The sequence below is a fragment of the Leucopleurus acutus genome (assembly GCF_964270905.1).
Source record: "Leucopleurus acutus genome assembly, chromosome: 15".
Taxonomy (NCBI): Eukaryota; Metazoa; Chordata; class Mammalia; order Artiodactyla; family Delphinidae; genus Leucopleurus; species Leucopleurus acutus.
The window spans coordinates 15,382,486-15,394,788 of NC_139157.1; the positions used below are offsets into that span (position 1 = coordinate 15,382,486).

At 46.2% G+C, this 12,303-nt stretch overlaps 1 protein-coding gene across 1 annotated transcript in view; it reads right to left on the reverse strand.

Annotated features, from left to right (window-relative positions):
• PLEKHG1 (pleckstrin homology and RhoGEF domain containing G1) overlaps positions 1–12,303 on the reverse strand; it is a 223,496-nt gene that overhangs the window by 127,180 nt on the left and 84,013 nt on the right. The window lies entirely within an intron of this gene.

Genomic DNA, 12,303 nt, shown 5'->3' on the forward strand with positions numbered 1-12,303 from the left:
ACATATTTGTTGAAATGACAGAACGGTTAGCAGTTACTGCTTGGGAACCTCTCAGGGCTCTGGGTCAGATAGAAGCCTTCTGAGGGGCAGCAGTCCAGCTCAGAACACCCCTGGGAGTTGATTTCTTCTGGGCTCACCCCTGGTTCCTCTGTTAGCTCCGTGCTTCTCTCATAGGTCACTCATCAGCAGGACCAAAGAGTTCCCTTCTAAGTAAGTATCATTAAGAAGTCCAAGGTCTAGGGGACTTCCCTGGTGGCGCAGTGGTTGAGAATCTGCCTGTCAATGCAGGGGACATGGGTTTGATCCCTGGTCCGGGAAGATCCCACATGCCACGGAGCAACTAAGCCCATGCGCCACAACTACTGAGCCTGTGCTCTAGAGCCCATGTGCCACAACTACTGAAGCCCAGGTGCCTAGAGCCCGTGCTCCGCAACAAGAGAAGCCACCGCAATGAGAAGCCCATGCACCACAATGAAGAGCAGCCCCCGCTCGCCGCAACTAGAGAAAGCCCACGCGCAGCAACGAAGACCCAACACAGCCAAAAAAAAAGTAAATAAATTAAAAAAAGAAAAAAAAGTCCAAGGTCTAGACAGAGCAGAATGAGGTTAGGAATTTCCAAAGTTTTTCATTCCAATGCAAATTTCTTTCAAAAATTTGGAGCTAAGTTAACAGGAGAGCTACATTTTGATCACGAGTTCTATTGCTGCCTCAAAACAAAAAGTAGCAGAAAATAAATATAATTAATGGGGAAACCCAGAAGCTAACTACTTTTTTTTAATAGAAGTATAGTTGATTTACAATGTTGTGCTGATCTCTGCTGTACAGCAATGTGACTCAGTTATACACATACAGACATCCTTCTTTAATATTCTTTTCCATTATGGTTTATCACAGGATATTGAACATATCAATAGTTCCCTGTGCTATACATTAGGACCTTGTTGTTTATCCACAGAAGCTAACTACTTTTACCATTGCCCATACCAGAAGTAATAAAGTGATACGATTCAGACTACAATTTGCCAAAGCCAATAAACCTCTTCTGTCTTATTAGTCAAATACACGTATCATAGAACAAGGATTACATCTTAAAATAAAAGCCTTTGAAGGAAAATAAGGGGGGATAATGATCTCTTACTGTGTGATCACTGAACGTCCCTGTGTCTTTGACTAGGAAAAGAGAAAATGAACCTCCTGCCATGAGTTAGCCATGATTTATAATAACCTAAGAAGAAAAGCAGATTCTAGATTTGTCAACTCTATTTGAAGGGGGAGAAAGCTTGTAAGCTCATTATCACCTTCCTGAACTCTTTAAAAAGGAAATCATGCAGTCATAGCAAAGTCACAAACCTACCCTGAGTCTGAATTCCATCTTGACTCTGGAGAACAGAAGTCTGGATTCTGCCCTTCGGGGAGAGCTGCGATTCCTCCATCCTCTGACCAGAGCTCCCACCACGGTTGTGGACCCCAGGTGGCCGTAGCCCCGCTGGGCGGCCGGGAGGGGGTAGATAGCCCTGTCAGGCTGCCACCATCAGGAGGATCCCATCCACCTGCGATGGTGCTACACCCCAGACAGACAGGTCCGGGCAGTTCCACCTGCCCCATCCTCCACCCACACGATCACCCTTGTGTTGTTGATCCTCCCTCAGGAGGCCCAGGGAAAGTGGGAGATGAGCCGAGAAAAAGCAGAAAACAGCAAAAACAAAACTGAGTGGTAGGGCTTCCCTGGTGGCGCAGTGGTTGAGAGTCCGCCTGCTGATGCAGGGTTCGTGCCCCGGTCCGGGAAGATCCCACATGCCGCGGAGCGGCTGGGCCCGTGAGCCATGGCCGCTGAGCCTGCGCGTCCGGAGCCTGTGCGTCCGGAGCCTGTGCTCCACAACGGGAGAGGCCACAACAGTGAGAGGCCCGCGTACCGCAAAAAAAAAAAAAAAAAAAGACTGTGTACCTGTGATAAACCATAATGGAAAAGAATATGAAAAAGAAGCTATATATGTATAACTGAGTCACTTTGTTGTACAGCAGAAATTAACACAACATTGTAAATCAACTATACCTCAATAAAATAAAAAAAAAAAAAAACCAACCCCCCAAACAGACAAAAATGACTGTATATGTGGAGGGGGGCATGTACCTGTGTATCTGTTTCTCTTTTCCCAGCTTATTTTCTCTCCTAAATTGGAACAGCTATCAGACCATTGTTTTTCCAAAGAGAACCAGTCGTCTAGATAAACAGAATTTGTTTCTGAAAAGTATTTCTAATGTCTGGGTGTTCACGTCACAGAATCATAACAGCTTTTGTGGATGAGGAAAGTTGATTAAGGGAATTTAATAAAAATTCACAATCATGTCAATGCTCGAGAACTTTAAAAAAATGAATTGATTCCGTTGACCTAATTCTTTTCTCTCTCCTGGTGAGCTAGCTGGAGTTGCCTCAGACTGGTGGGTGGGACCTGAACGTCAGGCATAGAGTACACTGCTCACATATGCCCCCTCCTGGCCAAGATGCCAGGTGCACATTGGTTAGAGACCGAGGATTGCCTTAAAGCTGTGGGAGGGGCAAGGGGTAGAAAGTTCTGGAACCCCCTTGGTATGCTATATTCATTTAGCCTGAATTAATTATAGGCAGGCTGAGGCTTTTGATATTATTTTCTGTCCTAATGACTGTTACGGATTACACAGTTGGAGTAGATGGAATGACCCATTACCTGGCTTCACTCCTCTCTTCCCCAGCTATACCTTATCTAATAGGCTCAAGACTGTTTTTGCAGGAGGGAAAATTCCCCAAATCCCTCCATATCCATTTACAATATTTCTTTTAAAGAGCCTCCAGTGTACTAAAACGCAGTAGTGTTTTGGGGATACATATTTTATGGATTCAATTAGTCAAAATTGCCCTCATTTGCTTATTATTTTGACTTTTCCAAACTGCAGAAAAACTCTGGTATCATGGCAGATGGAGGGAAGGCGGAAATGAAGGATGGGATTTGAAATGGTCTAAGAGTAGGAAGCTGCTGGTTCTACTCTCTGTTCCCTGACCTCAGGAGGGGTTCAGACACGCACCTGGGGCAGAGTCTGCGGTCATAGAGGGGTAGCGTTTGCTGAGAGGACAGGTCCTGGTTCTCCTTGAGGTGCGTCTCCCACTTCCTCACTGGAGCGGGGGCTCCCTCTGCCGTGGGCAGCGCCCTCCACCTCCGAGGGCTGAGCCAGGCTCTGCTGGGGTTCAGGGGAGAACTGCTCAGGGAGCAATGCCACCTGCCCTTTAGGGGAAAGAGGCAAGAAGCCTTCAATAGTCTCTCAGTTCCGGGGACCCCCAGAGTCACAAAGACAGCTTGAACCTGCCTTCTGCTGGGGATACCCCCTGTGGGAGTGGGGCGGCATCAAGGAAGGACAGCAGGGAGCCCGTTACTGGAGCCTGGTGTCTGGTCCTGGCTTAGAGGTGAGGGATTAAGCAGGGGTCTTGAGGATGGTCCAGCGTCACTTGGAATTCATCAGGGGACAGTCAGGAGGCAGGAACGTGGTGGGTGCATTTACCCTGAGTCATCTCTCAGGGGATTCTGTGTCCAGTTGTAGGAGACTAGACGGGGGAATGCAGGGTGGTAGGGATTCCAGGAGAGGAGCTATCAGGAGGAGCAGAAGCCACGCGGCCCCATCCTCAGGGTGAGGTGGTGGAGATAACACAGTGATGCTGGAAGCAAAAGATCTGCTCTGAAGACTCTAGAGATCCACTAATGCCCCCAGATGGAGCTTTTCTTTGAGGGTCGATCATTAGTGCTGCCACGTATATGAGATCCCTGCAGACGCCCGTCCCCAGTGAGCCAATGAGAAGTCCATGGTGGGAGACACAGGGCTCGTGGCCAGAAGCACAGCAAACTGCCCTAATTCAGACTCTGAGGACCCCGCACTGCTGTTGTTATCAGCCACCAAGGTAAGACGGACATACGTGAGAAAGGAGGCGAACGGCGCCAACGGATACTTGAAATAAAACTCCCCAGACCCCAGCCCTGAACCCTCCCGTGGGTACGGCTCCTCTGTTCTCACAGTCCCCGGGCGCAAGAACCACAGAGCTTGTCCCCCTCTGCTGCGGCCATGGACGTCTGCCCCACTCAACCAGCTGCCTCAGACCTCACTGCACATCAGAAACACCTTATAAAATACAGATTCCCGGGGCTCGCCCTGAAATGACTGCTCCCCTAGGTCTATGACAGTGCCGGGGGGTCTGCATTTTCTCGAGCTCCCCCCACCAGCCTGGAATCTTTTTTTTTTAACATCTTTATTGGAGTATAATTGCTTTACAGTGTTATGTTAGTTTCTGCTTTATTACAAAGTGAATCAGCTATACATATATATATATACATATATCCCCATATCTCCTCCCTCTTGCATCTCCCTCCCTCCCTCCCTGTCCCACCCCTCTAGGTGGTCACAAAGCACTGAGCTGATCTCCCTGTGCTCTGCGGCTGCTTCCCACTAGCTATCTGTTTTACATTTGGTAGTGTATATATGTCCATGCCACTCTCTCACATCGTCCCAGCTTCCCCCTCCCCTTCCCCGTGTCCTCAAGTCCATTCTCTATGTCTGCGTCTTCATTCCTGTCCTGCCCCTAGGTTCTTCAGAACCTTTTTTTTTTTCTTCTAGATTCCATATATATGTGTTAGCATACGGTATTTGTTTTTCTCCTTCTGACTTACTTCACTCTGTATGACAGACTCTAGGTCCATCCACCTCACTACAAATAACTCAATGTCGTTCCTTTCTATGGCTGAGTAATATTCCATGGTATGTATGTGCCACATCTTCTTTATCCATTCATCTGTTGATGGACATTTAGGGTGTTTCCATGACCTCACCAGCCTGGAATTGATCAAGGAAGGTCTGAAGAAACGAACTTCCTTGACTGCGGGCTTCTTGAAGTCTGCGACCTTCATTACTTTTGCGGCCAGCACAGTGTGTGTGGCCAGCTTGTAGTCTGCTGGATGAGGAGAATTAATGCCCACCCCTCGTCTCCACACCCACTGGGCTGCCCGACCCCCTCACCTTCCCCTGAAGCCTCCTTCCTTGCTCTAACCGCAAGGCCACCCTGGCTGCAGCAGCCGTTCCATGACATTGCTTCGTCTTCTCTCCACCCCAGACTCGCACACTTCACTCGCCTGTGAGGTTCTGGCCCAGAACAAGACTGGCCGAGGCAGCAGCTTCCTGTCCCCTCAACCCCACAAAGAACGGCTCCATCTTTCCTTCTGATGTCTGAGGCCCTGGGTACCATGATCAAGGGGTCTGCATGTGAACTCAAGGTTTTGCAGCAGCAGGGAATACTTTGCTGTCCTTAGTTTGCCGGTTGTAGCAGGTGGACGCTCGGTAGGCAGGGTTTTCCCTGACAGGAAGCTGAGCCGTGACCATGACTGCTGTGGGAAATGTGGCCAGGAAGAGGAAGAAGTGTAACGTCCTGCCCATAGAGGGCAGCCCCACCCTTCCAGGTTCCCACACATACACTTCCCGACAGAGGCCCACCAGAGGCCGACTGCGCCTTTCACTGGGACGCGAGGGGAAACGGCTCGCCCTCGAGCCCATGAGGTCATCTCCCCCCTCCGCCCCCTGTCAGTCTTATTATAAGATACCCTCCCCTTCCACTCACGAAAACGGGCACACTGGGGAAGGAAACACACTTTTTTCTTTAGACAGAATATCTAGAAAACCAGAATCATACTGAAGGCTCTGTAAAGGTCAATACGGCTCAAGACAAACTCAGCTCATGGATGTTTGCTTCCAATTTCCTATGGTGTCTATGAGTTACTAACAATTCTCTGAATTTCAGAAATATAAGTACTGTTCCCACCCACCTTCTGAAGAGGATGAGGGCTGAATCGGCCACATGCTTCTTTGTAACCCCTTAGGGCCTGGTTCTGGGCACACAGGGGGCTCTCAGAAAATGCTGATTGTGTAAATGCACAATGTGATGATATGGTTGTCAACTGCTAAAAGGGCTTTGAGCTACCAGACTAAGAATGGCTTCCATCTCTGCAGCAGATATGCGACCTCAGCTCTTACTTCAGGAAGGAGCTATTGGGTGGAGGGTGGGCTGTGTGGAGAATTTCTGCCTGGCTCCTGAGGTTTTCTTCCATCTGGGTGGGCTTCCAAGAGCTCCTGGTCTCTCTTTGACTCCTCACACACATTTCTCTTGGGGGCAGGAATCAGAAATTAGATCGGCAAACACAGGAGGGAAAATCGGGCAGGGGTAGTCTAGCCCTACTCTTTGGCCCCGGTGGCAGAGAGCTATCCACAGGTAGCAAGGTTCTGCTTTACTTCCCGGGAAAGCTCTGCTCCTATGTGGGGAAGGCTGCCCCTCTTCAATCCACTGGTGGGAAGGCTTCTGATGCTGAGTGTAGTATTAGGATGCTCACCTGCCCACAGGTGTAAGATGCGATATCCAAGGTCGATTTTATCAGGAATAAAGGTGGGGGGTTGGTCTCCATCTGCCTTGCTCCTTTGTTTCAAATTCTCAAATTGGTTCAGAACCTGGATGGAAGGAAAGGGTCTTAGCTGCCCTTTGCCCGCAAGCCCCAACATCTGGTGGGTTGGCTCCTGGACATGGCATTTGGGGAGCAAAATGACTCCTGGAGGTTGCTGCTTCTGGCAGATGCTGTACCAAGTGTGGGCCACTGGTGTTTACCCGGCAATTTACAGCAAATTGTTTTGTGCCAGGGTTGGCTTTTATGGTCGTGCCATTGCTTCTTGGGTCATCTGGTGAGCAGCTTTAAGCTTTATCCCATGTGCAATTTTGACTCTGCCAGCTGACTCAGCTTAAGATGACTTTGCTCACAGGCGAGGGGCTCTTTTAAGAGCATCAGGCCTGCAGGCATCAGGCCTCCCAAGCATGGCTCAGGCCTCACCCCCTAAGCAGACGGCTGGTGGCCTCAGCAAGTGTGGGCTTAGCCTAAGTGTCGGGGGCTCTCGGAGGCAGGCAACCACTGCCCGCCCTTGACCCACACAGTGCAGGGTTCTGAAGCAGGTGCACTGAGGCAAAGAGTCCATGTAGGAAAAGGAGAGTCTGGGTTTACAGGCTTTCCAGACGACAAGACTGGAACAGCGCCGCAAGGCAGCAAGTTCTGCACACATAGCCTGAGGAGACTCAACTTCAAATGAGTAAATGCCGGGCAGATCCAGGCGGCACTAATTGCTCCAATTCTACTCTGCGTTCAAGGCCAAGAGAAAATTGAGGGGGGCAAAATCTGAACTCAGATGGCTCATCCACAGGTTTGAGAGTCTCCCCGCACTATAGGGCCTCCAGCTGACTTGGGTTCGCTTGGTTCTCTTACTCAGACACCACTGAGATTCTGCTCTGGACTTGGCGATGGACTTTGGATCAAAGTGCTGCATTCAGGGATGATAGCTGTACATAGCTAACTGCTGCAGGGGATGGGAAATAAAACCTATTTTCTAAACTTGGAGGGCACGGAGCCATTGGTGTTTGCAGAGTTCTCAATAAGAGGAACGTGGAGGAAATTCTCAAAATTTTAAGGCAAAGGAAAATGAAAAGAAAATACTGATGCTCTAACCTCATTTCTTTTCTCTAAGCGATAACCACAACCCAGGCTGAATGGCCCTGAACTGGATGCTGTACCAAAACCAACCAAGCACTACAGCACAACTCCCCTGTGCCGTATGTACGGTCCTCAGTGTTGTAGAGGTTGCACATGGGGAAAAGATTAACGCGCGTGTGGTTTCTGCTAATGCTGATAATCACTGAAAAACGTATTTGTAAATTCATATGGAATTTGGATGCTCACATACACAGGCAGGTCTTGCTGTTTAGAGATGTTCATTCACTATCAAAGGCATCTCTTCTCTATCCGCCCTAAGAGTAGAGAAAACGTGCTCAGACTTGCCCATCTAAGAAGATGTTCCCTTGACTTTCCCTGTGTCCTCCTCCTCCAGCTGTAGGTCTCTTCTCCTCAAGGGCAAAAAATCACAAATGGCTTATCTGTACTTCTCTTCATTTCTTCCCCAAGTCACTCCAATCTAGTTCTCCCCTCACCCTCCTCAACCACCCAAACAGCTCTCTGTAGTTTAATGCTTCCTAATCCCACTGCCATTTATCGGTCTCTTTCTCCTACAACTTCTTCACAGCATCCGACACTTGTGACTGCTCCCTTCTTCTTGAAGCACTGTCCTCCCTCGGGGACCATGATCTCTGATTATCTGGTTTCCCTCCTACCTATATTGATATCCTTTTTCAGTTTCCTTTGCAGTACCATCCAATCACCGACTTTACCTTTGGCCCAAACATCTGAGCAACAGACCAGTACATCCAAGTGACTATTTGATATCTCAGCTTTGAGATTTCACAGGAAACTGAATGCTACTACCATGTGCATGGATATACCAGCCAGAAATTCTGGAACCATCCTCTCCACCTTCGCTCCAGATGGTCAAACCATTACTACTTCCAGTTCTTGTTTTTTTTTTAACTTCTTAACTCTCTCAAACGGCACTTGCTTTCCTCTATCCCTACCCTCTGCTCGTCTTTCATTTGTACTAGTATAATGTTCATCCTGGAGGGTATAGGACTGTCGCACCACAAACTTTTCAAATTGTAAATCTGATGTCAGCCCACCTTTACCCCATCAACTGAAAGCTCTTCCATGCTCTTCATTTCTTCCAGGACAATGATCAAATCTTTGACACGGCCTCCAACTCCTCACAGGTCTAGCCCCTGCCTCCTTGCTCACCTTACCAGCCTCTGTAGCACTACAGTCTCACTGCTCTTCTCTAAGTTCCTCTAGGGAGTCGTGGTCTCTCCACATTGCTCGTCTGCCATGAACGACCTCCCCCCACAGCTACTACTGATCTGTGAGAGCTCTCTACAACGACCACCTCCTTAAGGCAATGCCTGTATTTTTTTCCTTTCTAGCATTTATAATTTGCAATGATTATTTGGTCTATAGGCATCTCCCCCACTAGTCTACCCTGTAATATTGATGAGGGCGGGGGCCATGTGTTTTTTGCCCATAACAAATCCCTAGAGCCTGGAATAGTGCCTGGCACATAGTACATACTCAATGAGCATTTGTGGGATGAATGAATGAACAGCTATAGTGCACTGGAGACTTTGGTATAATGAGTGTGTATGATATTTCTATCACAGTTGTTGTAATGTTTAAAAACATGCTATTGTTATAATTAGATGCTAAGATTGGATTAAAAGAGTAGCTGGTAATTATAAAAACATTCCCATGGGAAAATATGATCTACGTTATGACCCCCACTTTATTATATGGATTCTTCAAAGAGAGCATTGTGGTGAAATGTGGGCTGCCTATATTGATCTATTTAGATTTAAGATTCACTTCTTCTGTGCCCCTAGAAATCCTACCAATATTGCTGAACAGGGACATAAAGCTCAGGAAGTTTAACAGATGGCTAAGCATCTCATTGCAGCTTAGTATTCATTCTAAGATTAAAACCTAGGTTAAAATATATTAAAAACTTTTAAATGTGTATTTTATTAAAAACACAGCAACCGGAATAAAGAAGAGGCAATGGCGCCTTCTCATGCCTAACCCTTAATATACGGCAAAAAAGATTCTCACACTTAAAAAAAAATAAATTTGTTTGTTTAATTATTTATTTTTTGGCTGCACGGGGGCTTTCTCTACTTGCAGCGAGCAGGGGCTACTCTTCGTTGAGGTGCGTGGGCTTCTCACTGCGGTGGCTTCTCTTGCTGTGGAGCACGGGATCTAGGTGCGCAGGCTTCAGTAGTTGCGGCACGTGGGCTCAGTAGTTGTGGTTCGCGGGTTCTAGAGCGCAGGCTCAGTAGTTGTGGCTCACGGACTTAGTTGCTCCACGGCATGCGGGATCTTCCCGGACCAGGGCTCGAACCCGCGTCCCCTGCATTGGCAGGCAGATTCTTAACCACTGCGCCACCAGGGAAGTCCGATTCTCATATTTATTTTCTCCTCTACATCAAAGTAAGGTAAGGCTACTATCCCTTATTGTGGCACCTTCATTTATATATGCAATTTTATAAGAATCTGTTTAATATATTGGTTTATAAAGTTATTAATATTGTTGTCCATTTTTTCATGGGTTTATTATCTATTTTCTCAGAAATGAAAGGTGATACATATAGACCGACTTCCAGTTTACAATTAATTGGTATTCAGAGATGTCTGATTTTAAAAACTGCAATATCAATGTTAACCTAATATGACAAAGCCCAGGTTTTCAAGCCATATTTAAAAGGCACATAAATGTTTTTTTTTTCTTTTTTAACATTTTTATTGGAGTATAATTGCTTTACAATGGTGTGTTAGTTTCTGCTTTATAACAAAGTGAATCAGTTATACATATACATATATCCCCATATCTCTTCCCTCTTGCGTCTCCCTCCCTCCCACCCTCCTAGCTGGTCACAAAGCACCGAGCTGATCTCCCTGTGCTATGCAACTGCTTCCCACTAGCTATCTATTTTACATTTGGTAGTGTATGTATGTCCATATATACACTACCACTCTCTCACTTCGTCCCAGCTTACCCATCCCCCTCCCCATGTCCTCAAGTCCATTCTCTAGTAGGTCTGCATCTTTATTCCCGTCTTGCCCCTAGGTTCTTCATAACCTTTTTTTTTTTTTTAGATTCCATATATATGTGTTAGCATAAAGGCACGTAAATGTTTTGTCTTTAATTCATATATTCATACATTTGCTCATGGATAGTTAGAACAGATTCCCAAGAAAGCCTCAACACTTGGCAGTTGGAAATAACCATCTGCTACAGCAAAACCTTTGTTATTTGTAATTCTACCCTGAAACTGAACCCTATAAAATTGTAGAACTCTCTATTAGATTGGCGCATAACCTTAAACTGGAGAAGGGCCAACATTTCTCTCTCTCTTTTAAAAAGAGTATGTGGGTTCATTACAAGGCGCTGATTGATCAGGATTAGTCTTTAACCCTGTCTGCACAGAAGTAATTCCTACCACTTCCATCCATTAGACTGGGTCAAGATGGGTAATTCAGGCTGAACCTAAAATAAAAACTTTTGTTTACTGTGGCATCTGAAGTTAGCGTGGATTATTTTTGTTAAGAAATAATTCTTGTTTATCAGTGGCATAAGGAGTTCGATGTCTCTATGCTCATTTTATAGAATTATTAAAGCTTGTTCAAGCAGTGCTCAATTTAGGTGTTCACTGGAAGCAGATTTTAAATATTTGACTAGAAAAAGTGAGAAAACATATTTACCTTTTCTGGGGCCCCATTTGCTCTCTAAGTACCAGATAATACTCATACCAACATTTAAGGGGTCACAAATACTATTTACATTAAAGACAAGAGAACACACTGAAAAGACCTTGAAAGGTTTCCCTCTTTACTCTTGCTGAGAACATGTGATATTAGACTTTTAAATTAATGAACAGTTGACTTGCTAGATTTTCTAGCTAATGGGATTTGGGCAATCTCAGAGAGATGCAGCTTTAACCAGGTCACCTCCTTCTTGAGGTGACCTTCCTTTCACCTCCCAATGGTCTAAACCTCCCCCTTGATGCCACTGGAGGTATATCCCTTCCCTCCTTCCTCTTCTGCTGTGGTTGTTGAAGGCTCCCAAATCTGGCAGTGCCAGAAATCTGTTCTTGTTTCTGCAGACAGCAAGGAAGTGAGCAAAGAAATACAACTCTTATAGATAATTTAAAATGGTTGTAGCTACCACTATCAATAAAATAGTATAAAAGATAGTATTACAACTCACCATATTAGAGATTAAGCAGGATAATATATTTTGCCTCAAGTTAAATGGAAAACAGACTGTTCAGACATGTGTTTTCAGAATTCAGAAGTTCTTTCCCAATAAAGACAACATTCTACGAAAGGGGTAGTCAGATGTTGTGGACACAGGTGGGTCTCCTCACCTTGTGTCTGTGTATATCAGAAAGTGGCCTATCTCATGAAGATGCCCTGGAAGGGAGGATGTATGAACTGAATCCAGAAGAACAAATAAGAATAAATAGGAGTCAGCCAGCCTGGAGTTTCGGGATGAGGTTAGGAGCAGGTGTAGGGCGTGCTACATGCAAAGACCCAGGGTACCTATATGGGGAACTGTAAGCAATGTAGTGAGGTAGTAAGTGGTGTGTGTGTGTGTGTGTGTGTGTGTGTGTGTGTGTGTGTGTGTGTGTGTACGAGGTGTAAAGAGGGAGAGAAATAAGAGACAAGACTATAGAGGTAAACAGGAATCAGGCCATGAAGAGCCTTATATAGCTTAACAGAGTTTGACTTTATCCTGAAGCGTGACAAGGTTTTGAAGGGTTCAAAGTTG